Source organism: Triticum aestivum, chromosome 1A, assembly GCF_018294505.1.
Source record: "Triticum aestivum cultivar Chinese Spring chromosome 1A, IWGSC CS RefSeq v2.1, whole genome shotgun sequence".
NCBI classification, from domain to species: domain Eukaryota; kingdom Viridiplantae; phylum Streptophyta; class Magnoliopsida; order Poales; family Poaceae; genus Triticum; species Triticum aestivum.
This window is the reverse complement of record NC_057794.1, coordinates 28331664-28339717: the sequence shown is the minus strand read 5'-3', so window position 1 is coordinate 28339717 and position 8054 is coordinate 28331664. Positions and strand designations below refer to the sequence as shown.

Sequence of the window (8054 nt, the reverse complement as noted above, 5' to 3'; positions counted from 1 at the left end):
TGGTTGAAGGATCGATGTTTTCGGTGCCTCTCCAAAGGTCATCATGCCCACTCTTGCAGGGACCCAATTCGGTGCAGAAGCTGCCTCCATTTCGGCCACACTGCTCGGTTCTGTCGTGCAAAGAACACCAGCCACCAATCTACGTCGCTTCAACGTGCAGCTCCATCGCCCTCCCAAGTGCCTGCTCCTGCCAAGGATGCTACCATGGTAGAGGTGCCGCTGCAGTCTGTCCTCGCGGAGCAAGCTGAGCTACAAGACTGTCTGATGAGAGTTGAGAGTTTTTTGTCGAGAGCTGAGGCGGTTCTGTGTAGGCTCACAATCATGCCAGATTTGCCTTCGTTGGCCCAGATCCAGGTTGATTCCAAGGGCGAGGGTGAAACAGACCCCTATGGTCGTTTCTCTCCTTGTGGTAGGCACATCGCCGAGGTCGTCACTCCAGTGATGCAGATTAGGCCTGGGCTGCAGGAGCTATGTGAGGCATCATCTCCGCCTTTGTCGATGGTGCTTCCAAAGGAGATGGGCTTGGTGATGCCCATGATGTCGTCTTTGCAAATGTTGGCGGCAAGCCCGCCATTCGTTGTTGTGGACAATGAGGGACATGATTCACCTCTGTCATGTGTGCATCTGGAGACGCTGAGTCCATCGTGTCGGTGGTACCTGTGGTTGATGATGTTGAAGCGGTCGGTGTGTTGCCGCCTGGTCCTTTGGAGCCAGCCAGCTGCTTGCCTTTGTGGATCATGGAGGTTCTGACGCTTCGGTCACCCAGTCGCAGGTGACACTTGGGCAGGTTTCTGTGCGTGACAAGGTCAACGAGATTCTCTTCGAGTTGGAGATTCACAGCTTGCTCGCACGTTAGGAGAGGGCTAGCCCTGGATCTGGCAAGAAGATTGTGGAGGAGGCTCTCCAGAGCAAGAGCAAGAAGAGTAGCGTCACGGAAAAGGCGTCCGCACCTGATTGATGGTTGGTCACCAGTCTCTTGGGTTGTCCTTATGGCTTGGCTTGTCTCCGTGGATTTGGTGGTGCCTGTGGTCTTCGTTGAGGGTTTCTTTGCGATGTAGCAGTGTGGGGAGTGGTGGTCGTTATGTTTGGGTATGATTGTCGGGTCGATCATGTGCTTATGGGGTTGCATTCTCTGTGAGTAGTCCGCACGTGTTCTGTTTGTATCGGTTTTTGCCCGGTTTTCCGTAAATTAACTGGGCAATTCTCTTCTGCTTAATTAATCGATGAGACAAATTTTTTGCCTCCGTTTAAAAAAATATTTTGTCAGTCTCGATTACCAATTTACCCCTGAAATCAGGTACTCCTGAACTTTTGGTCGTGGTACTCATGAGGGAAGCGCACTTTTGGCTCCGGGCGGCGCGCGCCCCTGGTATCTGGACGGCGTTGATTGTCTTTAAGATCCGCTCGTAATGTAGTGGGTTTCTTTTTGTAAAAGCAGTAAACAAACTTGAAGCACAAATACGCTGTGTATACGGGCGAGGGTGCAGGACGGATGACGCTGCGGTGCAGGTTAGAACAGGAGTACGGTCAGGCGTATTAATTGTGGTTGGCAGAGGTAATCAATATCGTACGGAAAGCTGCTAATTCAAATGAAGATATCCTTGGCAGTTTGTCGTGAGTTTGAAAATACGGAAGTCAACATTATCAAGGTAGAAAACCTGAAAAAAAAAGCAATTTTAGTAATTGTGTGTGCATATTTTTTATAAGAAATTTGGGGAAGTAGGAATCTGACCTGAAGGAAAAGATGACATCCTTCTAAGTGTGTGGCAGCTCTGTTGTTCAAGATGTCAATTTTTAACTTTGAGACTAATCAGATATTCTCTCAGGGTTAGCTATGGCTGCCCAGTAATCAACTGGAGAAGAAGAGGAAAGGAGCTAGAGCAGGGGAGAGGGCAGAACAGGAAGAAACTGGAGAGACAGATGAGAACTGTACATGACATAAAAAACAATAAAAATCGTCTGGATGAAATTGATTGTGAAACGGGTGTGGCAGTAAAATTAATGCCCGCTGCAGACATGCTTGGTTCAGAGATAATGAGTTCTTATTTTCAATGAATACGCGTGTAAAAGGACAAAAGAGAGATATATATTGTTCGTTGTAGATGTTAACAAAATAATTCTGGTAGCAGATGTAAAACGAAAAATATGACACGATCATATTATATTGCGTTGGAGACAGTTACAGACTTACAGTAGAACCTCTGTATGACAGAATTGAAAATTTACAACGTACTACCACAGTTAACTAAGATGGCACTGGATCAGAACTAACTAATAGTACATGGATAGGCAGCTGCTTGGCGTAGTGATCATACTAATTAGAGATAGAACTATTACATAATTCAAACGGAGCTACATTTTGGAGACTAGAAGCGTCAGTACAGCAGCAAGAGTACCAAGGGTGACGGACAGTGAAATCTTCAGGTAGGACTGAATGTCACGCAGTACCACAGTAGGAAGATCCTGGAGCGGAGGAGGTGGGGGAAGAAACACATGAGCCCATCGAGCGCATAGGTAGTCGACGTACTTGTTGTCCCATTTTCAGAAGGTGCAACGACCGGACTGAAAACAAAAATATGAACTGTGAGCGAATATTTGAACAATATATAGCAACATCTATGTCCAATAACTTACATCACGGAACTGACACTTGTAGAAATGACGGCTGGGATTCAGGGGGGTCTCGGAGATGAACCACTTAATCACCCCCATGTTGCATCTGGGGCACCGGATGAGGGGGGAGAGGAGCGACGTCTTCGGGTGCGGCGACCGATCCGGCAGGAACTGAGGAAGCAGAAGACGCCATGGCCAGAGATGTAGGTGAGAGGGAGATCGAAGCAATGGAGATCCAGGCGGATTATCGAGATGGGAATAGGGATTGCAACAGTCTACTGGATGGAGCAGCACAGGAGAGGGGCGAGGAGGAGAGTGCGCGTCCGGTGCAGGAGTAAAGGGGGGAAGGAGGGGGTAGGTGCAACGCTAGCATTGATTGAGGGGGGATGACGTCGGTGCGGGTATCGTACACAGTCTAGGTTGGGAAATACAACAAGCAAAATTCTGTGTATATACGGCAATCTTACGTACAGGGGTACGAATAGTGGACGGCTGTTGATTATGAGCCGATGGTGGGATACCAGGGGGCAGCGTTAGTAGGTTCTCCATCGTATTTCCTTACTCACGGGTATCTATATTGGAGTACCAAACACTCGTATACGTACGATTTAAGTAAATGGATGGCTCATATTTATTTGTGGGTACTGTAACATAGATGAATCATTTCAGGGCACATTGCAGAAATGCAACTCTATAATCATTACAAATTGCATAAACGGACACATCTTAAAGTCCAACCCTTGGTAACTGGTAATAATTGTAGTTCCACCACCTTATTGATCTTTGTATGCTGTGTCATCCAGAAATTACTTGAATCAGAAAGTCAAACTGTTTTTCTGTCGTTAACACAAGTACACCATGGTAATGAGTTTTTGGAGCTATCTTCTATCGAAAGTAATCACTAGACATAGATGTTGGGTATGTTCATATATGGTTATGGATCACAAAATTTACCCCCTCATATCGGAATAGAATGTTGGGGCATCTTAGCAAGGGGAAGTCCTGTCCGTTTACTTAGTTGGTATACACTTATGATTATAACCCATGTGGATCATTGAACAATGGAAGTTTTCAAGGAGCATTAAACCGAAAATCTTTTGGAGGTGCTGGATGCTCATTAACACTAGGTCAGGGTATTCTACTAGCTTAATAAACAGCTGTGAACTATCAATTCAATGAAGGCATTTCCTTCGGCATCGTTTTCCATGCAGTGGCGACTGTCAGGCGAGGTATAAGCCGTGACAACCGTTCCCTACTGAACATATTGGCAACAGTCTACAGATTCCATTTAGTAGAACAGATGGATTGGCAATTTGTGCGTTGCCTTTTTTTTCCGACTTGCTTCCGTCAAAATGGCAGGAGGCTGCGAGAGTGTTGTATCTGTGTGAATTAGCACACACAGATCGGGTTTTGGCGCAACCGGGTGTATATTCTCCGCTGCACTGTATTGTAAGCCCATAGGTCGGGAGATCGTTGTTGTCGTTTTTACCCCCTGAAAATAATGTACATCTCAGGGAAGAACAGATTTGTAATCACAGGTGTCTCTGTTGGTCTTAACATTTAAACCTTGAACCCGGCTATTAGCAGTGTACTTCTGATTCGTTCTTATTCATACTTGCTATCATCACAAAATTCCCAGGTTCCAAGAAATTGCAATTTAATTTTGTTATTGCTTGTCCTTGTCAAATTAATGCAGCCAATATTCGAAGGAACATTTGCACAACAATTGTGTGCTGATCCTTTCAATTGTGTGAATCAAAATACAGCATATTAATTAAACACCACATGAGATGCAAAACATCAGTACTACAACATACTGTAGAAAACATTAATCAACTGTAGTAAATCAAAGCAGTGCAACGGTAGTGAAGCACATTAGATCAAGGCAGTACACCGGCCGTGAAAGACATAAATTTCTGTATTCATTGAATGGTTGTTGTGTTGAACTATATCTAGTTAAAGGTGGTGCCCTTTTCACTTTCTTAAAAGGAGGAGCAGCTAGAAGGAAATATAGCTGCTTCAGTAACAAAGAGAAACCTCACCAGGAACTTAAGTATTCGATGCGAAATGGGGCAACCACTGCATAGTAGTAGTAGGCTAGTAGTACACATCTCTAGCCTAAGTTTGGGATGCATCATGGAAGACAACAACACACCCAGCTCATTTGCCACAGCTTTGATCTATGTTGAGTCAAGGTAGTGTGCCTCGCATGTTGCTGCTTTATTGTCGTGCTCAAGACACTTGTCAAGCTCGTGTAACAGCAAACATTGTGTAACATAGACCATATGTTATCATGCTGCTTTATTGTCGTGCTCAGGACACTTGTCAAGCTTGTGTAACGGCAAACAGTGTGTCACATAGACCATATGCTACACGATGCAGGAAATACAAGGTAGTACCACCACGCAGGAAGAAGTATTGAAAATAAAGTTTCGGGCCCTGCCCCCCAAACAAGCCCAATTGGACTTCACTGTAATTGCTTGCCCCATAAAAATTAGTACTACATAGGTCTTGAGGTACATTAATATCTGCAACCATTGCATGGTTGTTTGCATTGAACTGGATACACTAAATACCATGCCATTTATCTATCTTAAAAGAAGCATAGTCTGAGGAAAAGATAGTTTCTTCAATAATTCGTAGAAAACTCTACAAGAACTTTCGCAAAGATGAAGAGACTAATAATAACCGAAACTACTCTATGGCCAACACACTATGGCCGATTTTGAGACGACACCTGATCTAGCGGCTGTGTGGCACTTGCTCCTACTCATGCACGGTTGGATCCATAGCATCATCCAAATATCGGCCCAACATTGCCGTCCCTATAACATCTCTCCAATTTATGCAATGCATGTACCATGCATGTCAACAATTTATGCAATTCTCTGGTAATGGATGTGAAACGCCCCGATCCGGCGAGCCCCGCCACGCGCAGGCCAGATCCGGGTGCCCCTTCCCCCGCCCCTCCCTTCTCTCCCCTTTTTCGCCCTCACGCTGCCTCCCCGGGAGGCGGCCGGGGTGTCGCGCGCCTGCTCCCTCATCCTCCAACCTCGCCTCGTCCCTCCCCGCCGCCCCCGGCTCTGGCCTGGGTAGTGTCGGCGGTGGTGGGATCTTCTCTGCCCGTGGGTGCGTCCTTCCTGCCTGGGGCGGCGGGGGGGGGGGGGGGCGACGCTGTTGTTGGGGAACGTAGTAATTTCAAAAAAAATCGTATGCGCACACAAGATCATGGTGATGCATAGCAACGAGAGGGGAGAGTGTTGTCCATGTACCCTCGTAGACCGAAAGCGGAAGCGTTAGCACAACACGGTTGATGTAGTCGTACGTCTTCACGGTCCGACCGATCAAATACCGAACGCACGGCACCTCCGAGTTCTGCACACGTTCAACTCGATGACGTCCCTGAGGGTTCTGCACACGTTCAACTTGATGATGAAAACTCTTCCCCTAATAATGAATCACTTGTTATTCCTGAGGGTTATGTTTTTGATAAGGAAGCTTCTTTAGCTATTTTAGCTTGCAAAGATAGATACGAACTTAAGAGGTTATTAGCTAAACGGAGTAAGCAATCTCTAAATGCTAGGATGAAACCTGATCCTGGTTTTGCTACTTCACATATCTTTGTTACTGATAAAGATTATGAATTCTCTGTCGATCTTGATATAATTACTTTGGTTGAATTTGATCCTTTTCATGGCTATGAATCTGAAACTGTTGTGGCACATCTTACTAAATTAAATGATATAGCCACCCTGTTTACTAATGATGAGAGAACTTGCTACTTCTATATCCATAAAATATTTCCGTTCTCATTAAAGGGTGATGCTAAGATATGGTTTAATTCTCTGGATCCTGGTTGTGTGCGTAGTCCCCAGGATATGATTTATTACTTCTCTGCTAAATATTTCCCTTCTCATAAGAAACAAGCTGCTTTAAGGGATATATATATATATATATATATATATATATATATATATATATATATATATAATTTTGTGAAAATTGAAGAAGAGAGTCTCCCACAAGCTTGGGGGAGGCTTCTCCAATTACTTAATGCTTTGCCTGATCATCCTCTTAAGAAAAATGAAATACTTGATATCTTTTATAATGGACTAACCGATGCCTCCAGAGATTACCTGGATAGTTGTGTTGGTTCTGTTTTCAGGGAAAGAACACCGGATGAAGCTGAAATTCTATTGAATAATATGTTGAAAATGAAAATAATTGGACACTTCCTGAACTAGCTCCTGAGCCAGCTCCTGAGCCTATCCCAAAACCAACTCCGAAGAAGAGGGGTGTTCTATTTCTCAGTCCTGAAGATATGCAAGAGGCAAAGAAATCTATGAAAGAAATAGGTATTAAAGCTGAAGATGTTAGGAATTTACCTCCTATTTAAGAAATACACGGTCTTAATTTACCACCTATTGAAGAAACTCATGGTCTTGATAACCCGACACAGGTAGTAAAGGTAAATTCTCTATAGACATGATAAAGCTGAAATCCCGTTTACTAAATTTACTAGCCCATGATTAGATGAGTTTGATAAATTTATGGTTAAGCAAGAAGATTTTAATGCTTATTTTGGTAGACAATTGAAATACAATTCAAATATGCTTGAACACTTGGGTGATTATATGGCTAATGTCAAAGGTGAACTTAAACTTATTAGTAAACATGCTTCTATGGTTACCACTCAAGTAGAACAAGTACTTAAAGCTCAAAATGATTTGCTCAATGAAATGAATAGTAAGAAAAATGATTATGCTGTTAAAGTGGCTACTAGAACTGGTAGAATGACTCAGGAACCTTTGTATCCTAAAGGCCACCCTAAGAGAATTGAGCAAGATTCTCAGAGAAATAATGTAGATGCACCTAGTCCTTCTAAAAGGAAGAAAAAGAAAAATGATAGGACTTTGCATGCTTCTAGTGAACCTATTGCTGAAACACCTGAGAATCCAAATGATATTTCTATTTCTGATGCTGAAACACAATCTGGTAATGAACCTAAAACTAGTGATAATGTTAATGATAATGTTCATGATGATGCTCAACCTAGTAATGATAATGATATAGAAATTGAACCTGTCGTTGATCTTTATAACCCACAATCAAAGAATCAACGTTATGATAAGAGAGACTTTGTTGCTAGGAAACATGGTAAAGAAAGAGAACCATGGGTTCAGAAACCCATGCCTTTTCCTCCCAAACCATCCAAGAAAAAGGATGATGAGAATTTTGAGCGCTTTCCTCAAATGATTAGACCTATCTTTTGCGTATGCGATTAACCGATATGCTTAAAATGAATCCTTACGCTAAGTACATGAAAGAAATTGTTACTAATAAAAGAAAGATACCAGAAGCTGAAATTTCCACCATGCTTGCTAATTATACTTTTAAGGGTGGAATACCAAAGAAACTTGGAGATCCAGGAGTACCCATTA

The 8054-nt window shown here is 43.4% G+C and overlaps 1 long non-coding RNA gene across 1 annotated transcript; it reads right to left on the bottom strand.

Moving 5' to 3' along the window:
- Positions 1-2132: 2132 nt before the first annotated feature.
- Positions 2133-2947, bottom strand: LOC123079597 (uncharacterized). Its single transcript, XR_006438057.1, has 2 exons — positions 2635-2947; positions 2133-2562 (listed from the first exon to the last, which is right to left on the bottom strand). It is a non-coding gene; the product is annotated as an uncharacterized lncRNA (long non-coding RNA).
- Positions 2948-8054: the final 5107 nt, after the last annotated feature.